Source organism: Bos grunniens, chromosome 9 (genome assembly GCF_055505025.1).
Source record: "Bos grunniens cultivar Pamir isolate PY7600 chromosome 9, Bosgru_T2T1.0, whole genome shotgun sequence".
Taxonomy (NCBI): domain Eukaryota; kingdom Metazoa; phylum Chordata; class Mammalia; order Artiodactyla; family Bovidae; genus Bos; species Bos grunniens.
Genome location: NC_141173.1, coordinates 42,058,716 through 42,085,052, shown reverse-complemented (window position 1 = coordinate 42,085,052; position 26,337 = coordinate 42,058,716). Strand labels below are relative to the sequence as shown.

The 26,337-nt window shown below is 36.4% G+C and overlaps 1 protein-coding gene across 4 annotated transcripts in view; it reads right to left on the bottom strand.

The window, feature by feature from the left end:
* The window catches only part of SESN1 (sestrin 1), a 114,457-nt gene that overhangs the window by 24,074 nt on the left and 64,046 nt on the right, over window positions 1–26,337 (bottom strand). The gene's annotated exons all lie outside the window — the stretch shown is intronic.

Here is a 26,337-nt window from a genome sequence, read left to right as displayed (position 1 = left end):
AAAAAAAAAAAAAAAAAGTAGGAACATTCTATCAGAAACAAGTGGAGTTTAAGTCAATGAATATGGACCAGGGCTCATAGATGAATATTAAGTTTCAGTCTTAGAGGTTACAATGTCTCAGAGAAAACTGAGTTACTTTTTTAGCTCTTAAACTGTCACATTTTAAAAGCAGAATGTTAAAATGGTTACTTTTTATTTATCGTCTCCAGATAAATAAGATTATATGTTCTAATATACTTTTTATAAATTGCTGAAGCACCCAAATACGTGGTCAAGAAAAGCAATTGGAGGTTAATAATTAACACAGAATAAGGCTACAGAGACGTCCAAGTGCTCTTTCTCTGAGCAGAGCCACAAAACAACAACAACAAAACTGTATAATCTAATGCCCACTCAGCCACAAACAGGCAAAAGTAAACACAGAAAATCATCCAATTTGCAGCTATATGACATACCTTCCAAGATAAACTGATTGTACATGAGTAACTTGGAAACATAAATGACTTGATGTAAGGGTTGTGAGCGATAAAGCTACTTAATGAGGGAAGTATGTGAAAAATGATGACTCTGGTTCTAGAAGAGTTGAGCTGTGATTTTATTTTCTGGAAAGAAAACAGCAGTGAGGGTTAGTTGTCTAGTTGGGCATAACCTTGTCTGATATTAAAATTATATTATTTGCAAAATGGAGAAGGTTTGCCTTACTGTTTTTTTTAATGAGAGGCAAGGGAAAAGCATGTATCTAGCCAATGCAAAAGTGGTTTAAAACATTTAAATGCAAATTAGAACTGCAAACTGTGTGTGTACATGTGTATATATTCATATGTGTGTATATATATATATGTTCATATCTGATACTTCATGATTCATAAATTTTGAAGATACATATGTTGAAATTTAATAGGAAGCTCCCATTAGGATTTCTTTTTTTTTTTTTTTAAGAAAATTTCAATTTTGATGCTGCCTTACATAAAAAGAAAATTAATTTTAATATATTCTATTTCAGTCCTATCGAGGCCCTTCAAGTCATTAGATAGTACTAATTTTTGCTTTTTGATCGAGCAGTAACTGAATTAGTCACTCTCTTCTATAACATAAAAAGGTTGCCTCCAAATAAATCTATTAACCAAGAGTTCCAACAACTGTATTGACCTGCAAATATTATGCAGATCTCATTTCTGAGATTTTTTACAAATCATTTAATAAAGAGTTTGTATTTTCCAAAGATTTCACTACTTGAGTTGGCCAGATATCCTGAAGGTGCTTCTCTTAATGAACTTCCAGTGCTAAGCATGTAATAAATCTCCTGAACACCAATTAGTAATTGGAAAGGACTATGCTTTTGATATTTACCATAGGCTATCATTATAGGCTAGCAGCTATTTACAAAGTCTGCTATTTAAACATTTCATTTCAACATTTTATTTCTTCAATGAAGAATCCTGACATCTAATCCAAGAAGTAATAGTAATTCTGAATTTCTCCTTTCTTCTAAAAATGTTCTGGGCACTCCCTAGTGGCTACATGGTTAGGACCACATGCTTTCACTGCTGAGAATGTGTGTTCAATCTCTGGTTGGGGAACTAAGCTCCTGCAAGCTATGAGACATGGCCCCAAACGTACATACATACATACATACATACATACATAAATGGGCTTCCCTTGTGGCTCAGTGGTAAAGAATCCACCTGGCAATGCAGGAGACCAGGAGAAGCAAGTTTGATCCCTGGATCTGGAAGATCCCCTGGAGGAGGGTATGGCAACCCATTCCAGTATTCTTGCCAGGAAAATCCTATGGACAGAGGAGCCTGGCAGGCTATGGTCCATGGGGTCACAAAGAGTTGGACACAACTGGACGGACTGAGCACACACATACATAAATGTTGGGGGTTAACCTACCCAACTCAACTGTATCAAAGTGAGGTTTTTGCACTTGACATTAATAATAATGATCTCAATGCTAATTGCCCCAGAACAAGATGGTGAAAGTGAAAGTGAAGTCGCTCAGTCGTGTTGGACTCTTTGCAACCTCATGGACCATAGCCTACCAGGCTCCGCAGTCCATGGGATTTTCCAGGCAAGAATACTGGAGTGGGCTGCCATTTCTTTCTCCAGGGGATCTTCCCAACCCAGGGATCGAACCTGGGTCTCCTGCATTGCAGACAGACGCTTTACTGTCTGAGCTAGTAGGGAAACCCATGGTACGCCCATGTGAAAAACAAGAGTGGTGTCAAATGACTTGATCTGAGCAGAGACCCATGAAGCATTAGAGTCCAGACTTGGACTGGTGGTTCAAGATGGGCTTCCTGAAGTAAGTGATATCTGAGCTAGGGCTTAGAGGATTAATAGAGAGGCCTTGGAAAGAAAATTGGTGGAGTGTTTGGGAGAGTAAAGACAGAGTTCTACGCAAAGAAACTAGCACTGTGCAAAGGCCCAGAGGCAGGGGAGAGGGAAGCTGAATAAAGGAAGTTCACTGGTGTCTGGTGGAGAAGGGAATGGCAACCCACTCTAGTATTCTTGCCTGGAGAATCCCATGAACAGAGGAGCCTAGTGGGCTACAATCCATGGGGTCGCAAAGAATCAGACACGACTGAGCGAGTAACACAACAACAACAACTGGTGTCTGGAGGGCTTCCCTGCTGGCTCTGCTGGTAAAGAATCCACTTGCAATGCGGGAGACCTGGGTTTGATCCCTGGGTTGGGAAGATCCCCTGGAGAAGGGAACAGCTACGCACTCCAGTATTCTGGCCTGGAGAATTCCATGGACTGTATAGTCCATGGGGGAAGCAAAGACTGGATATAATTGAGAAACTTTCACTCACTCACTCACTCACTCACTGGTGTCTAGAGCAGAGAGTTTGGAGAGTAATGGATGGAGTTTAGGTCAAACAGTAAGGAGGGACCTTGTTTAAGATTCATTAAAGACAATAAATTTCATTCTTAAGAGTACTGTGGAGTTACTAAAAGTTTTAAAGAATGTAATGACATCAAATTTGCATTTCAGCTAAGGTTCAGGCAAAACTAGAGGTACAAAGATGTGTTATGAAGATTGTTGAGGTAACTGTGGCAAAGGCAAGATGGTGTTCTGAAGAACAATGGAAATGAAGCAAAGTGCAGGGATGAAGGTGGATTTGTCTCTCTTGGGGCTACGTAGGTGATACAGTGGTAAAGAATCCACCTGCTGATCCAAGAGACACAGGAGTCATGGGTTCAATCCCTGGGTTGAGAAGATCCCCTGGAGTAGGAAATGGCAACCCACTCAAGTATTCTTGCCTGGGAAATCCCAAGGATAGAGGAATCTGGCAGGCTATAGTCCACGTGGTCACAAAGAGTCAGACATGACTAAGCATGCAACCACCATGCACTTGAGAAAGGAAATGATGCCTTATACTCTTGTTTTTGAAATTCAGGAGATAAATCTCAAATTGTATGCTCTCTTGACCAAGTGGCTTCCCTAAACCCATTAGACTTTTAAAAATATAGTCAATTCATGAAAAAGAATAGATATATTTTAATAGAATACTAGTCAGGGCAAAAGGTGTAATTACACTTTCATTGGCCACATATTAAACCTTGAATTTTTTTTTATTAACTAAAGAAATTGAAAGTGAATTAAAGTACTGTAGATATGTAGATCTATTCTTCAGAATAGAAATATTTAATAATTGATTAGACACACATAACAATGATTTCAGCCATTAAACCAAACAACTCCTTTAAGAATGGGAGTGGGATTTGTTAGATTTATGTAGTTTAAGCTTCTTGAAAAAAATGCCCTATTGTCATTTAAAACATTTTTTATTTGGAATGAATTCTGGTTTATAATATTACTTCTGCTTACTAATTTTGCCTAGATTTTCCTCCTCTAGTTGATATCTTCCTGTTTCTTATATATAGCTTGCCTGCTAAGCACTTTTTTCCTTTCAACAGCATGTTTTGGGTACATTGAGATCGTTTCTCTTATTTGTCCTCTACTTTTTTCACTTCTTCAATTTAATTTTTAGAATTATGTTACTTATAAAGAAGCAAGAATGTTGATAAATTTTTGCTCTCTTTTCTCCTTCAGGGTTTCTTCTTTTAGAAATGAACAGTTTTAAATTTTTATATAGGGTTTTAGAAACAGACCAGCACTCATATTTGTAAACAAGTAATATTCCAAATAGTGTCAGTAGTTTTAAATTAGAAAATCCCTTTCCTAAAAGAATAAGCATGCTAAGTCATGGTCAGGCTTTCCAGACTAATGATAATAAGACCAAAATATCAGACACTAAGGATTTTACACATGTAAGGCAGATACAATTATTTCTATTTTAAAAATCTGTAAAACAGAAATGTAAAATATTGGTAATTCATCCAAAGTTGTAAAAGTAGACTGAGTTTAGAACCTAGGTCTGTCTGAATCCAAAGCAGCATAAGCTAGGCTGCTGCTTTTAATGAATATTTTAAAAATTAGAATAATTGTGTGTTAGCCTAAGTTCTTGATTCTGATAGCAAGAGAAGAAGGTAGGAAGAAAGAAAAATGTATCCCTTTTGTGAGATCTAGTTATCTCAGGGTGAGATCTGGTTTAAAAAAAAAAGAAAAGTAAAAAGCAATCATGCAATCAGTGGTCTTGGTCTTTGAGAGCTGCTTTCTTCTATTTCTCTATCCCTATCATTCCTCAGTGTCTTCCCAGACCTTTGCTGACTTCATGCTACCCCAAACTCCCCTATTACATAACTCACCTGAGTCTACCCAACCTCCTACCTGCTCCTCACATTACCACTCTTTTTCTTAGAATAACTGGTAGGTATTAGAAAGAGAATAGGTTTCTTAAACTAACTCATACCTATTATTGTATGAGGGACTGACATTTCATGCTAATTTAGTCTGTCTCAATAGAATGTAATATCAGAATATTTGTCTTGTTCACTGCTGTATTTCCAATGTCTTAGTGCCCAGCACACAGTAGACCTTCAATAAGAATGTAATGAATGAACACCACAGAGATGATTCCATTGAAAAAGAAGTTTAACTCAACTGAAAGCTTAAAAATGAATTTCAACATTCATATTATAAAAGATTTGGGCCATCCAGACAAACACTCTTGGAGGCTTTGGGGTCACTATTTAGGCAGGCAGGCAGGCTCTGCTTAGGAATCAACTTGTCCTTTCCAGCTCTAACAAGCTAATTCTATTTTTCATTGTCTCTTCTCATCAGGAACCCCAGGTATTCCCAAGCTCCTTTGATTTTTCTGTTCCTGTTCTCCTATACTGCCAAGATAGAGGCTATAAAGGTTTGGGCAATGGTACATATGGCTCACTTGTTAAGTCAGGCAGGTACTTACAAGTCAGACACTGCCTGTATTCATACCATTGTTTGACAAATTTACGAACATTTTAAAGCCCAAGTCTGGCCTTAAACATCCACAGGCTTATCTAAAGTGAAATATCAGGAAAGAAAGTGACAGTTGAGATACCAAAGTTAAATGGAAGAATTTATTCATTACAACTTTTAGAGGCTAATTACTTTTCAGCATTGTTTTGAGGTAAATAAGAAGGAAAAGGTTTAACTTGGAATAGGACAAGGTTCAGGAAAAAGGTGAGTGTAGTGGGAAGTTGAGAGTTAGGACTTTTTCCCATATGTTCTTAGGAGTTCAACTTATGAACTTAAGTTGGTAAGATACCAACTTAAAAAAAAAAGTAATGGAAGATACTTAATGTATGACATGTTCACGTAGAAATATTTCTCAGACTATGCATATATGTTATATTTAAAGTAGTTTTGGAGGGGCCAGATTTAATCTCTACCTAAAAACATATGTGAAAATATTTTTAAATTCTCAAAATGCTTCTCTTTGTGGGCACTAGGCAATAACTGGTTTACATATGTAACCTATAATTTTAAGTCCAAGGAATATATTGGTCTGGCATAATATTAAAAAATTGTCTTTCCAAAACAGAATAAAATCAAACTTAGTGTCTTCAACTTATCCTGAGCCCACACAGACTTTATAGAACTGAATTTACCCATAGTTAAAGAGTTTAGGCTAAATGCATATTAGTAAGTCATCAGCTTAATCATGTCTGAATTTTGAATGTTTCATTCATACTAGAGATCATTTTCATTCAAAGAAACAAAATCCTAATGACAATGTTCTAAATCTTTTAAGCAAGTTATTTTTTGTTTATAACAGCTATCCTGACCTCTCTATCCATGCCCCTTCACCATGATTAGTACTACCAAGCAGTGAATAGAGTTCAATAATACATGTTTTTCTAACATAGCTCAAAGAACCCTCAGTTCCTTTGTGACAATCTTTAGTTGAAGGTCCTTTAATCCTTTAAATCACCTTCTTTCTTTGCCACCTCCTGAGATCTCCTGTTTTTCAAGAGGGTATTAAGTTGTAGATCTTTAACTTGGTCACAAAGTACAAGGCCACATCTACAAACTACTTGCATGCTATCAAGTGTTTCAGAAATAACGGCATTTCACTGTACTTTCTCATCTGTTCTTCTGCCCTCCAAAACCCTCACTGCACCTCTGCAGGCCACGTTTCCCTTTGTGCAAAGGATGTGAGTACATTCAGGACATCATAGTTCACATATAAATTTATTTTCACTTGTTACTACTATCTTTCTGTTTAGCTAAAAATACTCAAAAAAAGAATAATGCAACTTTAAAAATTATTTTTTTTACATGAGTTTAAGTTTAAACAGAATTCAAGATCATTTCATTTGTAGTGATAGAAAAATCTGATTTTCCTAATTTTTGGCAAATAATTGAAAAATACAAAAATAGGATTTTATTCAGACGTTACAAGTTGGAGAAGGTAGTATTCTTTTTAAACTCATTATATCTTTAATTAAAAAAATATATTTGGGCATAGATTTATGTATGGATGTCAGTGCTGTTATTTTACCAATTAACAGAAATCTTAATACTATGTAAACACTTAGTATTCAGTCAATTATCTATATTTACTGAATGCCAACTATATGCATTTAGTTTCTTAAATCTATGGGCAAGCAGAAATATCTTAATTTGAGACTGGACATCTATTTTATTTAGACTTAAACCTCTTGTGTAAGTCACACAGATTGGCAGATAGCTTGGGATTCTGTCAGGGAGCATTAAATAGGGAATCATCTACTTTACTGTCCAACTCTAGGCGGGGGGGTGGGGGGGGTGGGTACCAAACAAGTAAGAAAAACAAAAACCCAGAAGGTATGGCAATTTCTTAACAACCCTTCTAGTTTTAATCCCCTCAAATTTAAAATGAAGGGTTCCTGAACTTCTTGAGCTCTCAAACTTTACTTCAGCTTTAAAGTTCTACTCTGTGAATATAATTCCTGATTTTATCAAGAACTATATGCTTTAAGCTAACCAGATCCTGGCCTCCTCCTATACCAGGCTTCTTTGTACATTACTAGTGATTTCAGAATTGTATTTCTTGCAAGTACTTTAAAGATATTATGAAACATTAGTTTTGAGCTTTTTTTTTCAAGGTAACCTACAAACATATATAAACATTAAATGCACTGGAAACCATCAAAATAATAATTTAGATACTGGAGTAAATAAAACTTTTTCCATCTTCTCTGTGAGTACACGTTTGAACATTCTTATAAATTTGTCAGTGACAAGGAAGGGTATAGTTTGTGTGTTCTTTCCTTTAAAAAAAATTCATGCCTGTCTGCCTCTGCTCAATGAGTAAAATTATAGTAGTGAGTGGGCTGCCACAGCATGTAGGTACTTTGCTGTGTGAATATAGACTTCTCTGATATTATGAATATAAGAAAATACAGAAATACAGTAACTATAATCCATAACCCCTTTATTTCAAATTTGCTTAAAACATAAGATAGCCTCATTGTTCTCACTAATTGGCTTAATAATGTAACTTATATGAACTTTAAAGAGATCATTTATTAGTAAAACACCAGTTTTAGATATTGTATATAAATCAGAATCCTGATAATATTGTTTCACTAAAGACTATGCTGACAAAAAAAAAAAATCAGACGTGAATATTACTTTTATATACATGCCACATCTCCTGTTCTGTTCACTAGAACTCCCAGTAGGTTTAGAAAATCCGTCTAGTCTGTAGCTCCCAATGTTGTTCATCCAAGGCTTAGGTCAGGCTTTAAGGTTCAGAGAATGTTCCTAGGATTTATGCTGGTTCTAAAGGAGTGCTAGGGAAAATCTAGATCAAAGTCTCATTCCCATCAATGCCAAATAGAGCCTTAGAGGAAAGACTCTTATAACCACAATGATTTGATTATTGTTTACTGAATGAAAAACCAAACTTGTCTTCCAGTACAACTTTTATTTAAGCTGTCCTGGATTTGGTCTATAACTGAAAGGACTATCAATTCTTCTAGCCCTTCTCCAGAAACATGAATAAAGTCAGTCTTATCCTTCAGTAACATACATGCCAATATGATCAATAGTAGCTTTTAACCTAAAACACAAAAAGTTGACCTACTAAATTTTTCAATGATGATCTTTGGAATTGTTTCTATTAACAATAAGGATATTATTGATCTCCAAGCTAATCTTTTGTGTTTGTGACAGGCAGGTCTTTAAATAGTCTATTTACTCTTTACAATGAGAACATGCTTTCTGACAGAAAATTCAACTTTCAAGTATTCAACCAGATTTTTAAAAATTAAACCATAGTAATTTGTGCATTATAAAGGTACAACTAAAATCTTAAAACCTTAAAATATAGAACACTAAATTTACAAATTGATGGGTTAAAAAAATCTAAACTTCAAAAAATATCAGAAAAAAGCATATGGATCAGGAGGAAGGCAAAAGCAGAGTCAAAAGCAGCAGGATACAGTTCAAATAGTTCACACTCAACTTTTGACTTTCCCAAAGAACAAAGAAACAAGCTTAGCAACAGTTTTCAGCCAATCAGAAAGCAGACAAAGAGGTAAGGCCTCAACCACTCCACATACCAAAGAAGTCCAACCTTCAATGTGTGTTTTTTTGTTTTTAAATTATACAGAGTCAGAGCAGAGACAAGTTATATAACAGATTAGAGTGTCCTGGGTTAAAAGTAACATAAAGAAAGATAAAATCCTTTCATCAACCTTTAACAAAATATATCCAATTTTAATAATGTCATGATAATTTCATTTTCATTTTTATTGTGCCAGACACTGTATACATTAAAGTTATCTTGAAAATATTTTTGTATTTGTAATAGTATATAGAATTTTGTGGGAAATTTTCTTTCTTATTTGTGGATGGAGGATAAGGGTAAGAATATGTATAAGATTCTTCTCTTTTTAAATTCCCTAATATTGGTTCTAAAATTCATGAGGGGATTCGAGAGGGGGTACCTACCAAAGAAGAAAATGCTGCAGTCCATTTCCAAAAATGTAAAATATGATTAAAAACAACCACATACAAATATAATCTTTGAAACAAGCAAGCAAACAACAAATTGTACAGTGTCATTCTATGTAAAATTTTTTCATTTCTATTACTCAATACATATCCTTGAGAGAAGAAAGTTTGAGGGTTTAGAAGAAATTTTTCAGAGTTACAGATTTCACCATTGTAATGTTTAGCTCAAACCTAAGTATTTGCTTAAATTGACAGTTACTTGAAGTAGAAACATAAAAACACAATGAAACAATAGTGAAGAATTTTCTTCATTCTGTTTTTGGCTTGCCAAATTTATAAAGTATTCTAAAGCAGTTTCTAATATTTTCCCTAAAAATCTTCAAGAACAACTTTGTTTGTTGTTTTTTTAAGTACTGCTTAAATCATTTGCAAGTTTTAGCTCCCTAAAAAGATAATTACTTTAAATACATCAGTTTGACTTGCCATATCAGTTGTCTCCTGAACTTACCATGTACTAAACATAGGGAGATTTCCTACCAATAGTGTAGGGTGCTGTAAAAAATGTATACATGTATGTATACTTCTTCTCAATATTTCATTGTATTCTATACATCCCTAGGAAGTTAGAGAGAAATTAAAATATATTTGGAGACTAACTCTAGGTTTTGCTAAAGAATAGAGGAAAACAATAGAATGGGAAAGACTAGAGATCTCTTCAAGAAAATTAGAGATACCAAGGGAACATTTAATCCAAAGATGGGCTCAATAAAGGACAGAAATGGTATGGACCTAACAGAAGCAGAAGACATTAAGAAGAGGTGGCAAGAGTACACAGAAGAACTGTACAGAAAATGACCCAGATAACCATGATGGTGTGATCACTCACCTAGAGCCAGGCATCTCTGAGTGTGAAGTCAAGCGGGCCTTAGGAAGTATCACTACAAACAAAGCTAGTGGAGGTGATGGAATTCCAGTTGAAATATTTCAAATCCTAAAAGATGATGCTGTTGAAAGTGCTACACTCAATATGCCAGCAAATTTGGAAAACTCAGCAGTGGCTACAGGACTGGAAAAGGTCAGTTTTCATTCCAATCCCAAAGAAGGGCAATGCCAAAGAATGTTCAAACTACTGCACAATTGCACTCATCTCACATGCTAGCAAAGTAATGCTCAAAATTCTCCAAGCCAGGTTTAAACACTACGCGAACCAAGAACTTGCAGATGTCCAAGCTGGATTTAGAAAGAGCAGAGGAACCAGAGATCAAATTGCCAACATCCGTTGAATCATCAAAAAAGCAAGAGAATTCCAGAAAAACATCTACTTCTGCTTCATTGACTACACTAAAGCCTTTGACTGTGTGGATCACAACAAACTGTGGAAAATTCAAGAGATGGGAAAACCAGGCCACCTGACCTGCCTTCTGAGAAAGCTGTAGGCAGGTCAAGAAGCAACAGTAAGAACCAGATATAGAACAGTGGACTGGTTCAAAGTTGGGAAAGGAGTACATCAAGGTTGTCTATTGTCACCCTGCTTATTTAACTTATATGCAGAGTACATCATGCGAAATGTCAGGCTGGATGAAGCACAAGTTGGAATCAAGATTGCTGGGAGAAATATCAATAACCTCAGATACGCAGATAACACTACCCTTATGGCAGGAAGTGAAGAAGAACTAAAGAGCCTCTTGATGAAAGTGAAAGAGAAGAGTAAAAAAGTTGGCTTAAAGCTCAACATTCAGAAAACTAAGATCATGGCATCCAGTCCCATCACTTCATGGCAAATAGATGGGGAAACAGTGGAAACAGTGACAGACTTTATTTTTTTTTTTGGCCCCAAAATCACTGCGGATGGTGATTGCAGCCATGAAATTAAAAGACGCTTACTCCTTGGAAGGAAAGTTATGACCAACCTAGACAGCATATTAAAAAGCAGAGACATTACTTTGCCAACAAAAGTCCGTCTAGTCAAGGCTATAGTTTTTTCCAGTAGTCATGTATGAGTGTGAGAGTTGAACAATAAAGAAAGCTGAGCACCGAAGAATTGATGCTTTTGAACTGTGGTGTTGGAGAAGACTTTTGAGAGTCCCTTGGACTGCAAGGAGAGCCTACCAGTCCATCCTAAAGGAAATCAGTCCTGGGTGTTCATTGGAAGGACTGATGCTGAAGCTGAAACTCCAATACTTTGGCCACCTGATGTGAAGAGCTGGCATTTGAAAAGACCCTGATGCTGGGAAAGATTGAAGGCGGGAGGAAAAGGGGAAAACAGAGGATGAGATGGTTGGATGACATCATTGACTCAATGGACAAGTGTTTGATTAAACTCTAGGAGTTGGTGATGGACAGGGAGGCCTGATATGCTGCAGTCCAAGGGGTCACAAAGAGTTGGACATGACTGAGCAACTGAACTGAACTGAGCCACCAGGGATGCCCCTCAGAAATGAAAAACTGCGAGACAAAGAGGTTAAATACCTAAGTTTACAGAGCAAACAAGGGGCTTGAGTGAAGGTTAGAACTTAAGTCTGTCTGCCTCCAAGGGCATGTTCTTTCTACTATACCATGATGATCTCATAGATTTAGTATTCTTTTCACTGTTAATATTCCAGTGATTGCATGTCGATTAGGAAAGAGGTCAATGGACCATGAACTTTCCTCTTCATCTCTTCCTATCTTCCCTGTTCTATTTTCTCTGCAATCTCTTTTGTATAACTGACTGTTCAGCCCACTCTCTGTGACCACCCAATTCATTAGAACATCATCCCTTTCCAGGAAATCTAGACTGACTCTCCATTGATGCTACTGCCAGAATAAAAATGCTCTATAACATCTAGAAAACATTACATTTTATATAAAAGAGAAAAAGGAAAACATAAATGAAGACAAACTGGCACACAATTATCATCAGTCAGTATGAAAGACTTCAAACATAAGAAAACATGGTAACTTTTCTTAGTGGCTAAATATCATATTGCCTACTGAAAAAAAAATATAGAATTCAGAGTGATTTATTTAGTAGGATTATATCTAGTGATTATTTACACATACACATACATATTTTGGACTTCCCTGGTGGCTCAGACGGTAAAGTGTCTGTCTGCAATGCGGGAGACCTGGGTTCGATCCCTGGGTAGGGAAGATCCCATGGAGAAGGAAATAGCAACCCACTCCAGTACTCTTGCCTGGAAAATTCCATGAACTGAGGAGCCTGAGGGGTCGCAAAGAGTCGGACACGACTGAGTGACTTCACTATACATATTTTATGTATGTATTTACACATACATATTTTAAGGGATTAAAATCCCTTAAAATATTTTCTTCTACATTTGAAAATCAGTAATTCTGGCCAAATAGGTGATTATTATAGACTATTAATATAGTAATATCTCTTTATACCTGAATTGACTTTTTTTTTGACAAGCTTGAGAATCCAGAATAAGCAAGAAAAAAAAAGTTAAACAGATGCCACAGAATATATATATTAATACCAAAGAGTACATACTGCACTCAGAGGAAAACCTTTGGTTTACCTTAGAGATAATTTACTTTTATTTTGTACAAAATTATAACTAGCTTATTTATTTAGTTTGTAAGTCCACAGTAATTTAGAAGGAAGTAGGGACTACTGTTTGAACTGACAGAAAAAGAATGATAGTCAATCATTTGATCACAAGCAAACGGTCAGAAAAATTCTAAAAAGCAGAAATAAGAATGTGGACAGCACAGTAGCAAGCCGTTTACTAAAAGTGCACTCTGACCTAAGCCTTAAAGAACTCTAATAGCACCACTCTCTGACAGATTAGGGTAATAACTAACCTCCAAAATAATGATTCTTTCTCATGTTGTACAAAACACCTACAAATATTTCTGTAAGAAATATAATTTAAAAGGTATAGCTGAACTGGCAAAGTAACAGAAATCTTCAGAAGTAAAAAATGACCAATAGAAGGAATCCAAGGAGGTAGGGATTATTCATAGGCTGGGAGCTATAAATCCCCAGTAACCCAGAGCAGCAACATTGGGAACAGATAGCAAAGCCTAGGACTTGGGAAACTGGAGGGTGGGCAAGAGACCCCATCATAATGCCAACCTCAAAGGGCTACACTATCACTGAAGCTAGGAAAAACACCTCAGCTACAAAAGGAAATAGAAAATTTTCCTGTTTCAACTTTTGTTCTTGGTTGAAGGGATGAAATCTCCCCTGAAAACTTTCAAACACAAAGTGGCTCACACGTAAGGAGCTGGGGCCTAAAATCCCTTTACCTACCTGGACTGAAAACTAACGATCAAAAAAGGCAAGGATTCAGTTAAAGTGGACTGGTTATGTCCCCCAGGCTCCAGTCAGAAATGCAGATTATGTCTGAAGGAGATAAAATTCCAATGAATATGATCTTATGATAATAAAACATACTGTGGAAAAAAACAACATTACTGAGGTCTGAAGAAACAATGATCACCTGACTCAAACTTTCAAGACTTCAGGTATTAGAATTATAGATACAGAATACCAGTTTAATACATTTCTTAAATCTTTAAAGGAAATGGAAAGTATGGGTGAGGAACAATAAACCATAAAAAAAGATGGATTTAAAAATGGATTAAATATAGATTTTATAACTGAAACAAAACTCAATGGATAAACAGCATATTTAGCATAGATGAGAAAAATATTAATAAACTAGAAAATCTGAATATTCCAGAATGTAGCACATAACACAGAGAGATGGAAAATATGAAAGACAAAATTAAAAAACATGGAAGATGGAATAGAAGGTCTAATATAAATCTAATGAGTTCTTAAAGGAGAAAAGCAATATTCTAAGAGATGATGGTTGAGAATTTTCCAGAACTGATTAAAGACACCAATCCTCATTTTTCCAGGAAGCATAATGAATCCCATGCAGAGTAACTGAAAGGAAATATATATCTTTTGACAGAGTAAAACTGAAAAATTCCAAGAAAAAGGAAAGATCTTAAAGGTTATCCAAGAGAAAAGTCAGATTACCTACAAAGGAAAAACTAAACCAATAACCTAATTTTAACAATGGAAGTCAGAAATTGGGAAATAGTGTCTTTGAAACACCGAGAGAAAATGTACATTCTTGAATTATATTCACATATGAAACTATCTTTCAAGAAACTGAATGGAAGAAACACATTTTAAAAGAAAAAAAGTAAGAATCTACACCAGTAGATCCTCACTGAAGGAGCTTTGGTTCACAAAGAAGCAAAATGATCCTAGTAAGCCAAATGATCTTAGTATGGAAACTATATGTCAACAAAGAAAAAACCTGTGAAATGAAAAGCTTTTCACCCAAGTAGGATAGTATATTCCTTAAAGATCTGAAATAGCCTTGTATAAATGTATGTATTCATTTTCTTCACTTAGAGTGGAGTGGCCAGCTCATATAATAAGCATGTGTTAGTCACTCAAGTGTGTCTGACTCTTTGCAACCCCATGGACCGTAGCCTGCCAGGCTCCTCTGTCCATGGGATTCTCCAGGCAAGAATACTGAAGTGGGTTGCCATTCCCTTCTCCAGGGGATCTTCCTGACCCAGGGATCAAACCCAGGTCTCCTGCACTGCAGGCGATTCTTCACCCTCTGAGCCACCGGGGATGCAAGAACTGCCACACTGTTTTCCACAGTGGTTGTATCATTTTTAGATTTTACTGCCAGCAGTGTACCAGAGAGTTCCAGAGGCTTCACGTCTTCACCAACCTTTAGCATAGTCAATATTTTTCATTTCAATCAAATGGATGTAGTGCAATGGTTCTTAACTGGGGGTGATTTTGCCCAGCTAGAGGACATTTGACAATGTCTGGATACATTTTTGGTTTTCACAACTGGTAGGTAGATGGGCTGCCACTGACACGTACTTGGGAGAGGCTAAAGATTCTGCCAAACCATCCTACAACACACAGGGCAACCCCTCACAGCAAAGAATTACTTGGCCCAAAATGTCAAGTGCTGAAATTGAGAAGCCCTTATGTATAAAGCAAATTAAAATGTATTGTGGTTTTAATTGGCATATCTTGGATAATTATATTGAACATCATTTCATATGCTTATTGGTCATTTATATATCTTCATTCATGAAGTGTCAGTTCAAATTTTTTGTTCATTTTTTAAAAATTTGGCTGGGAGTCTTGTTACTGAGTTGAAAGTGCTCTTTACTCTGTATACAAGTGCTTTATCTGATATATGTGTTGTAAATACTTTCTTTCAGTCTATGTCTTGTTTTGATGATTTTCTCAAATCATCAAAATTCAATAACTCAATATGGCAAAAAGTAAAGTGATCTTTCTTCCAGAGACTAGAGCAGGCAGAAATTGGAGTAAGATTGAGCTAAGTAACACAGTTTTGCTTTTAAAATCCTTGGGTCATAAAAAAGCACTTCCTAAAACGCAGTATTAGTTGATAACACATGGAAAACTGGGTAGCACCTACCACAGGGACAAAGAATCTAATAATTAAAAATGATTCCCTTAAGCCTAGGACCTGGGACAGAACAAACACCGGGGCATGTAAGCAGTATGTTGAACAAAGAGATACTAACAGTCCCTAAACAATGGTTATTTGTATCAGAAAATAATACCACCAAAAATATTTCAAAAAACTCTGCAGATGAAGAAATGAAAAAATGGCACTGGAATGGCACAGTGGTGCCTATTGGCAGCATGAGAGAAGGCATCTTTGAACTGGGTGTGAAGATTACCTTGAAAATGTACACTGTCTATACATTTAGAGTCTAAATTCACTTTCTTACAGTTTCATGATTACTCAAACACATTTAGCATATGAAAATGATGAACTCAAGATACTTTTTATCCTCTCTGCTTAAGAAAATTATTTATTCTTAAACATGTGCAATAATGTAAGCAGTAAATGGGGGACTAAAGTGGCAAAAATGGTCTTGAGTTCTATGAGGGATTTCAGAGGGCTACACTTCCTAAAGATTGCAAAGCTCCATGTCCTAGAAATATTTTTTTTTCCTAGCTGTTCATGACTAAAGACACTATTAGGAACAATGAAACCATGGTTTAAAATACAATAATTGTACCAAAAAGGTGGTCTCCAGACTAAGTGCACTTGATTCAGGGCAATTTTACTTTTCAGAAAAATTCTTATGAGCAGCAGGTTTGATTCTGCTTTATTAAATACTTTTCCTGAGGGTGAATTATTGCCTAAAATGCCATGAATGCTGAATTTTAGATGTTGCCATTTTTATACCACCTCCTATCCCACTGAAACACTCCTTCTCCCCAATAATAAGCAGATTTTTTAGTAAGGAAGGAAGTGTTCATTATTTTCCTATATAAATCTGCATTCAATTAAAGTCTATTTTCCTGAGCTTCTTCAATCCCCTCAGTAAAGTTCTTAGATATAGTCAAAGACTGACAGAAAATATAAGCTCTTAGTAAGGTAACCAACATCAGTATGTTGGGTGCCTTCTTTCCCTCTAGTATTGTGGAAGGTAAAAATTAATAAATGGCCTTTTAACTTGGCCATAGCTTTCCCTGACACTTGGGATTAGAGGCATGTGTCTGCTTCCTCGGGTTTCCTCATTCTTTGGTCCTGCAAAAGCATAAACAAGATCCCTAGCTCTGGAACCCTCAGAATCTGAGCTTTAGTACCTGACAAGAAGTTACTGATAGAACCCTTTGATTTGAGAATCATCTGAGGAGAGGCATAAAAATAAAAAATAAGAATAATGGGTCCTGGGGAAGCAGGGATATCAGAAAAACTACTTAGGACTACAAATGCCCACAGTGGCCTGAGCAGTGTTTTACGTCCAGAGCATTCACATAAAGGTGTGGATGCTAAGTAATTGGTTCTTATGCATGCAGTGTATGCTACGGGAAGAAGACAGTAGATTTCATCAGTGTATTGATAAATTAGGAAACTGAACTTTTTCATGTCTCAACCTATTTTCTTGGCTGCCTAAAGTGATTTCATCCATAAGTTTGAGAACAGGGTAGAAACAGGTGAAAAAGAGAAAAAATAAAAATGACCAGGACCTGGATTAGAAAGAAATCTGTCACAAAGGACATATCCGGGCTTCCCTGATAGCTCAGTTGGTAAAGTATCCGCCTGCAGTGCCGGAGACTCGGTTCGAATCCTGAGTTGGGAAGATCTGCTGGAGAAGGGATAGGTTACCCACTCCAGTATTCTTGGGCTTTCATTGTGGCTTAGCTGATAAAGAATCCACCTGCAATGCGAGAGACCTGGGTTTGATCCCTGGGTTGGGAAGATCCCCTGGAGAAGGGAAAGGCTACCCACTCCAGTAATTCTCCAGAATTCCATGGATTCTATAGTCCATGGGGTCACAGAGTCGGACACGACTGAGCGACTTTCACTTCACTCCTTCATGTCACAAAGGAAAAATAACTGTCTGAAATTCTCAAGATCCAGTCTTGGAAGGAACCATAAAATCACACATTATGTAATGACTATAACTCTATAGAACTGTGAAACAAAATGCAAGTGTATATAGAGTGTTATAGTCTATAAATTTCACATGGAGTGACTTGTGCAATTTCTCACAACAACCTTGTGAAATGGAGCTCATTATTCTTGTATTACCCAACAAGGAACCAGCCAACCTTTAAGTGGCAGAGATAGAGTCAGAGGTGGGTCTGTCTGACTTCAGGTGCAATGCCCCTTCCTTTCTCTTACTCAATAGTTTAAAATGTAGCTTCTGAGCCAGGTCTCAGGGAGCTTACAATCCAGTTGATGATAAAGACTCAGAAACAATGAGGCCAACACTAGAAATATGCAGGAAGAGTGTCAGTGAAGTCTTGAAAGATGGGTAGAGGGGAATGGCATAGGGTAGAGAACAAGCTTGATGAACTCCTGAAGACTATAAGGAGACTGTCTTGTCCCTGGCAGGGGATATGAGTTGGTAAGCAGTGAGAAATAAGTTAGGGTCAGTTTTAGGGAGCCTACAAAGCCAGTGAAAGAGAAAACAAGAGAAAGCAAAAGGCAATAATGGAGCCCTAAAAGCTTTCTGAGTGGTGGCATAAAGTGGTGAAAGCAGTGTCTCTCTTAAGTGTACAAAATGAGTACAGGCAAAGGAAACCTGTGCACATCTAAGGAAGAGATAGTGAGACTAACCATTCCCCTCCTTCAGCCTTACGACTTTACCAAACTTCATAGTCTGCCCACAGGGATCATTCCTAGACTTGTGCACAGGCTCTTACCTCTGACTACAATTCTGTTTCCTCTAATCCAAGCCTACTTCTCACCATTAGTCTGAAGTTAGAAGTCACTGCCTTGGAGAAGCCTTCCCTGACCCCTCCATGCCTGGGGTAAAATATCTCCCTTAAATATTTCCCTTGTTAAAGCACTTATCTCTGAATTGTAATTCCTAGTGGGTTAGCCAGTCTCTCTTATGAAACTGAAAGTTCCAAGGGTAAGAAATGACCCATGTTGTCCAGCACTGAGTCCTTTGGCACATAATGAGTGAATCAGAGGAAGAAAGGAGGGATATAAGATCAAGAAACAGAATTAGGGCTTACCGTCCCTAAAGTTTAGAGAAGGGAATGGCAACCTACTCCAGTATTCTTGTCTGGAGAATCCCATGGACAGAGGAGCCTAGTGAGCTACCAAGTCCATGGGGTTGCAAAGAGTTGGACACAACTAAGCAACTAACACACATACATATCCTTAAAGTTATATGAACAAGTAAAAAGACAGATACATGTATAGGCATGCTTAAATAAGGAAGAATGTAATTTGGAAGATGACTTCAATCTCAATAAAAGAGACATTCCAAGCCTTCTTTTCTTCTATCTACCTAAACCCCTCAAGGAAGGGGAGGGTTGAATCAGGGTCAGGACAAAGGTAGGAAGAAGATATACTTTTTATAACCACTGCTAGAGGGAAACAGGCTGTAATTTTTTTAAACCACATTTTGGCCTTAAAGGGAGCAAAGAATTTAACAACTTTCATTTAACAGCTCTCTACAGGGAGCACAGTGCTTTGCAAGAACCCACACAAGGTATTTCTGAGCATACTAAGATGAAAGAAACATAATTCCAGCCCTAAGGAGCTTTATAATCCAATAAAGAACTACATAAGGTGGAATTTAGTTAAAAGTATAAGTAGTGCTATAGATTCAGATGAGGGGAAGAAGTCAAGAGACCATAAAAAAGTGTGTCAAGCAGGGAGAAGAGATGATTGGTCTTCAATGTTAGAAGATTAGAAGCCTCTAAGATAGTGAATTGTGAGGAGAAGCTAAGGGCAGGTGGACTTGAAGACAGTGTAATGGTATAGCTAAGGGGTAACTGACACATAAGCCAGAATGATGAGGGTAGAAATGCATGTAGGAAACATTCTGAAAGTCAAGAAGGCAGACTCTTAAAAATTGGTTATGAATGTCGTAAACTTATGAGTAAGGAAAATGAGTCAAAGTAATGCCTGAATCCTTACTGTTAATGTGAACTGAATTTTTTAGCAGGTAAAAATTGAGATTTTTACCTAGGGGGTCATCCCTAAGATGATGCCTCCTCAAAACTGGATTATGGAAAGAAAATGGCTTATGGAAAGAAAATATATCTCCAAAGAAACCTTTGCTTCTTTCCACTTTATAACTAAGCAAATACCATATAAGACAAAGGTGGCATTCTCTAAGACAGTTTTGATGAGACGCTTATGGATAGGATACTGAGGTTGCTTTTATTTGTGATGGTTCACTTATGAACAAATGCCTGCAGCTGTTTTTATTCCATAATGTCCCTCTGCAATTATCTTTAGAACTTAAAGCAGTATGATTAAGTGAAAAGAATACTTAAAATGAGATCTTTTTCTATGTAGATAAAAGATGACCATCAAATTATACTATTAAACGTTTATAAAGAAGAAACAGTAAAGTATAATGACTAAAAGCACTGGCATTAGAGTCCAACAACCCTGGGTTCCAAGGAAAAATTAAATCTCTTTTAGCCTTGATGTCCTCATCTGTATAATGGGAATGATACTTCAGTGACTTTAGAAGGCCAGAGGATTACATGAAATCACATAACAGTGACTGGAATAGTAAATCGTCAGTAAATATTTGCTTTGAGAACTACATAGTAAGAACTACCAGCAGCCCTGTCTTATTGAGAATATAAATTAAGGGACTCTCCTGGTGGTTCAGTGGTTAAAATTCCAAACTTCCACTGCAGGGGGGATGGGTTCAATCTCTGATTCAGGAACTAAGATCCTGCATGCTGCACAATGTGGCCAAAATTTGTTTTTAAAGGTAAATCATTAGTTAAATCATTCTTTAGCATGGCATTTGTGAAATACTCAAATTTACTCCTCCTTTTGGTGTTCTAGGCTAGAACAATGTGTATTTAAGATTAAAATTACTAGGTATTGATACACTTTTAAAATTTAGTATCTGTAATGTTATGTTTCTTCTAATTGCAATGTTTACTAAATATCTGCAAATAATTTAACATCAAGCACAACCTATCCTCAACAATTTTACACATTAAAAGAGAATCTAGGGAGAAAATAATAGCAAATGAAGCAACTGACAAAGAATTAATCTCAAAAATATACAAGCAACTCCTGCAGCTCAATTCCAGAAAAATAAATGACCCAATCAAAAAATGGGCCAAAGAGCTAAACAGACATTTCTCCAAAGAAGACATACAGATGGCTAACAAACACAGGAAAAGATGCTCAATGTCACTCATTATCAGAGAAATGCAAATCAAAACCACAATGAGGTACCATCTCACACAGGTCAGAATGGCTGCTATTAAAAAGTCTATAAACAATAAATGCTGGAGAGGGTGCAGAGAAAAGGGAACCCTCTTACACTGTTGGTGGGAATGCAAACTAGAACAGCCACTATGGAGAACAGTGTGGAGATTCCTTAAAACACTGGAAACAGAATTCCCATACGACCCAGAAATCCCACTGCTGGGCATACACACTGAGGAAACCAGAATTGAAAGAGACATGTGTACCCCAATGTTCATCACAGCACTGTTTACAATAGCTAGGACATGGAAGCAACCAATATGTCCATCAGCAGACGAATGGATAAGAAAGCTGCGGTACATATACACAATGGAATATTAACTCAGCTATTAAAAAGAATGCATTTGAATCAGTTCTAATGAGGTGGATGAAGCTGGAGCCTATTATAGAGAGTGAAGTAAGTCAGAAAGAAAAACACCAATATAATATATTAACACATATATATGGAATTTAGAAAGATGGTAATGATGACCCTATATATGAGACAGGAAAAGAGACAGAGATGTAAAGAACAGACTTTTGGACTCTGTGGGAGAAGGCGAGGGTGGGATGATTTGAGAGAATAGCATTGAAACATGTATATTATCATATGTGAAACAGATCGCCGATCCAGGCTCGATGCATGAGACAGGGCACTCAGGGCTGGTGCACTGGGATGACCCTGAGGGATGGGATGGGGAGGGAGGTGGGTAGAGGGTTCAGGATGGGGGACACGTGTATACCCATGGCTGATTTATGTGAATGTATGGCAAAAACCACTATAAAACTGTAATGTAATTAGCCTCCAATTAAAATAAATAATAAATTTTAAAAAAGATAACCTATATTCTAAAAACAATACAGTGCTTCTTTTAACAACTCTTTGTCCATCTTTTATTACTGATATTCTTCCAAGAAAATCCACTGGTCAATGTGGTAGAGATGGTTAGTTGTTCCTAGTGTGGATTCTCTGCTTCTTCTATGGTTAATAAAAACCCATGTCTTTAGTTGGGTATATTGCCACTCAGAATAAAAGTAAATTATCCAGTTTTCCTTGGTGTGACTGAGTTGGAAAGTTTTGGCCAATGTGATTATAAAGGAAAATGGAGTGTGCACAATAAATGTCACTAAAGTGAAGAAGCATATGCTTATCCTCTTGGTAAATTCTCCCTCTGTCTGGAACGTGGATGTGATTTTAAAGCTAGGGCAGCCATTCTGGACATCTGTCTTAGAGATGGAAGCCATGTCTTGAGGCTGATGAAAAAGGCACCTGATGATTATATGAAGCTTCTAAATCAGCCCTGGACTACCATCATTTATATGAGAAAGTAAGAAACTGTCTCATATTAGAAGTCTTACATTGAATTTTCTAAACTGGCAACGTAATGTAATCAAGTCCTAAAAAATACAGACAAAATGAAAGTCAAGATTTAAACTCACTTGTTTCCTTAACAAATTTGTTCTCATCTTATACATGCCTGGTCTTTTTATACCCTTTTTCTTCTTATTCCTTCTGTAAACTCCTGGACCCCTGTAGATATTACCTTTGGTTCATTTCCATGGTGTAAATATTACCTTTGGTTCATTTCCATGGTGTTAAGGGAGGGAGAGAGAGTGAGTTCTCAGTTGCTCCACCACCACCAGTTGTTCTATTCCTAACCTGACCTTTAGTGTGGAAGCCCACCTTCTTTTCACCACTCTCAGTTACTATATTCCTTATCTACCTTTAGTCTACCTCCATCCACTCTAGAGTCTAGTTTCCTCTTCATCCTAGAATTTCAACTCCATTAAAGAACTGTCCTCAGAAAAAGCATTTATTTGTTCACCACCCACTCAACAAATTTTGAGTATCTACTGTATTCTGTTAATTGATGAATAAAACAGACCCTGACTTCAGAGAGCTAAGTCAAGCAATATCTTAAAATGCAGATTGAACTTTGTTTTATTATTTATGTATTATACCTCTATGGTCCCAAATTTTACAAAGGATCAAAGTGAAAAAGATAAGTAAATGTAAAAGATAGGGAGAAAGCAGATATATGGAGAGGGAGCAGGAAATAGGGAGGGATGGAGGAGAATTCTCGGGGACAAAGGCAAAGATGTAACTGTACAGCAAAGGCAGAAGGGAAAGGAACACACATGCACTGAATTTTACGGGGCTTCATATACCCTCACAACCTCTTTCATGTGTTAATGATTAACAGGGACAAGCTTATTGTTAAACTTCTGGAACCTTTAGAGCATAGCAACTGCTGTCCTTATTATATCTGCTGTGTGCATTGCTAAAGCAAAGACCTTCAGAAATCCTCAAAAGGTTCTCCATTATTGTTTCCCAATCCCAGCAACCTATTTAGAACTTCTACCCCTTCTCACTTCTCTCTGGAACCTTCTTCTGCCAGGGTCTCCTGAGGGAAGAAGCGATTCAGTAGAATGGGGAGGAAATACTGTTGAAATCCCCAGTGAAAATTTAGGTTTGGTTTTCTCATTCAAACACTGCTAAAATAGAATGTAAATATCATTTTTGTTACCAACTCTTTTGTCTGGCAATAAAGCAGTTAAAATTGGCTTTTATGGGTTGTCTTTAGGATTTGCCAGACTGAAAAAATAAGTTCAAAGTTTCAAATAATTAATATGAATTTTACCTTAGGATTGTCACCCTACAGTCAGATACAGAAAACCTGAAAATCATTCTTTGCCTGTAATATAAGATAGTACTATTGTTGGACACATGGTTCCAGAAAAATGAAAAAACAAAAACAAAACACCAAACGCAGCCACCAATGTTGGGATTTTGGTGCTTTTTGTTGCTGTTGTTATCTTAGGTAAGGAAAAGTATATTTATTAAATACTACTAAACAAGTTTGTGACATTTAGTTTTAATACTTTATAATACAACTTTATGAATTTTTTTTCTTAGATTGTGGTTTTAACACTTCGCAAGTAGTTTCTTTTCCTGTTAACTTTTCAGACAACTCTGCTTAAGCTTAAGCTAAATACCTGGAGGAAGTGCTACCACAATTTTAGCTTTTTTGTTTCCACTTGAGCAATATTATTCTCAATATTTCTCCATTAGTAAAGTATCATATGTTTACTCTCTAACCTAATAAAATTTTTTACAGTATATAAAAATTAATATGAAATAATTATGGTAAAATAATGAAACAATTATAAATCTAAAACAGAGAAAAACAGGAACACTGTTCCACAAGTACTAGCAAAAGGCTTATAGGATGCTTTAAAAGTTTCTTTGGCTTTTGTTTAGCACCTGAGTCAGGAAACTCTTACTGGTCAGGGTCCCTTGCCTTTTTCTACAGGGCCCTTGTCCATAACATGCAGCCAAAAAATAACGATTGTTATTAATATATTCCTGATACAGCATAAAAAAGCATGAAAACATTCTAAGTAGTAAAGACAGTCTTTTCTTCCCCAATGGACCATAAGTTCAGAAAAACAAGTTTCCTTGTTTATGAACCATGCTATTTAAGACTCTGTGATGTGCACTGCTATTTTCTATAAAAATGTATTCTTTCAATGAAAATCTCAGCTCAAATGTTGGACAGAAAAGTTTTAAAAATCTAGCTTTTTTTTTTTCTTATTCTTTCAAATTGGATTTAGGGAGTAGAAAAAAGTACGTTTTTATTTCACACAGTAAACCTCATTAGGCTTTAAAAACTATAAATCTCTACTAATTGGTATCTTTGCACAGCAAAAGTTATGGCAACTTTAATTCATGAGGATGATTTTGTAGTACTACAAGATGTTAAAAATCTCCTCTGATTAAACAACACAATTGTATTCAGCATCTAGTCCACATCTGATGTAATAATCATAGGTTTCAGAGGTAAAATAATTATAAACTGAAGCTAGAATTGGAATTTGGAAAGTGTCTAAGTACAAATGCTTTCATTCTATAAATGCAAAAATTGAGAACCAGAGGCGAAATACATAGTTTTAATGTTGAGGTATTTATCATATTATAGTTTTGGAAAAAATTGGGCACCTGTGTGTAAAATCAGGGTTGGTCTTTGGGTTTTATAGAGTAAATGAGTGCTTACTTGGTGTAATTTTAGAAGTGCTATTACCAAAAAACAAAAAATCAAAAACCCCAACCACATAAAAATGTGTCACTCAACTTCTCCCTCAAGATGAAAACAGTAAAATGATATCTAGTTATCTTTCTTTTTCATGTTTAGTTGAGATTTAATAATTCTATAAGCAGATCAGTTCTATTAATTCAATTAAAATGCAAATATAAAACTCATACAAAAGAAAAAACTCAAACCATGTAATGGACTCAAACCTTACACAGACATGTAAGATGAAAATCATGTAGGTAAAATTATCATTGAAAATCTCTTTAGAAGGTACCAGACTGAAGACAGATTAAACCACTTCTTACTAAGTCCAAAACAGGCAGTGTGTCCCTCAGCATTAGAGCTGATGACTGTTTATTTGGTTCAACATCTGTTGGAGTCATTGGTTTGTGTTTAGGAGCCTTGTATAAAAAAAGCCTCGTGTAAAACATACATCTTTAACACTTGAAACACCCTCAGAATGATCAGGTGGTCATTCTATAAGAAGTGAGCAGGAACTCAGACCAAGGAAGAACATAGCAGATTCCCACTTTTTATTTAACACTCACTCAGGAGCTGATGCTCACTGAGTATAATGTTAGGCAGAATTGCCCATGATATTTATATTAAAATACATTCTGCCTCACACTGAAAACTCTTTTGATGAGTAAGAATAGTTAAATTTACATAAGTTAAATGTATGAAGGATGTAATGCTATTTTAACAGTCAGTTCTTTCCTTAAGACCAGGTTTTGACGGCCTATTAGAGCAACAGAGAAAAGAACAAGTTCTTTGTGAACAACGAAAGATCTCACGGAGGGTGGATCTACTCCTTAGAAGTAGTAGTCAGAGGATCTACTCCTTTGACTGTGGATCTACCACAGTCGAAGGTAAATTTTGCCTACTTCACAAATCTGTTTAGAATATAGGTACACATATGCTGCATAAAGCTTGTAAGTCACAAGAGCTTATTAACCATAATATCCAATATTCTCAAACATGATAGATTACAGAGAATTTGTGCACACAGTAGCTATTAGTGTGAAAATATCATCTTTATACTGGGGCTTCCCTGGTGGCTCAGATGGTAAAGAATCTGCCTGCAATGTGGGAGACCTGGGTTCGATCCCTGGGTTGGGAAGATCCCCTGGAGGAGGGCATGGCAACCTACTCCAGTATTCTTGCTTGGAGAATC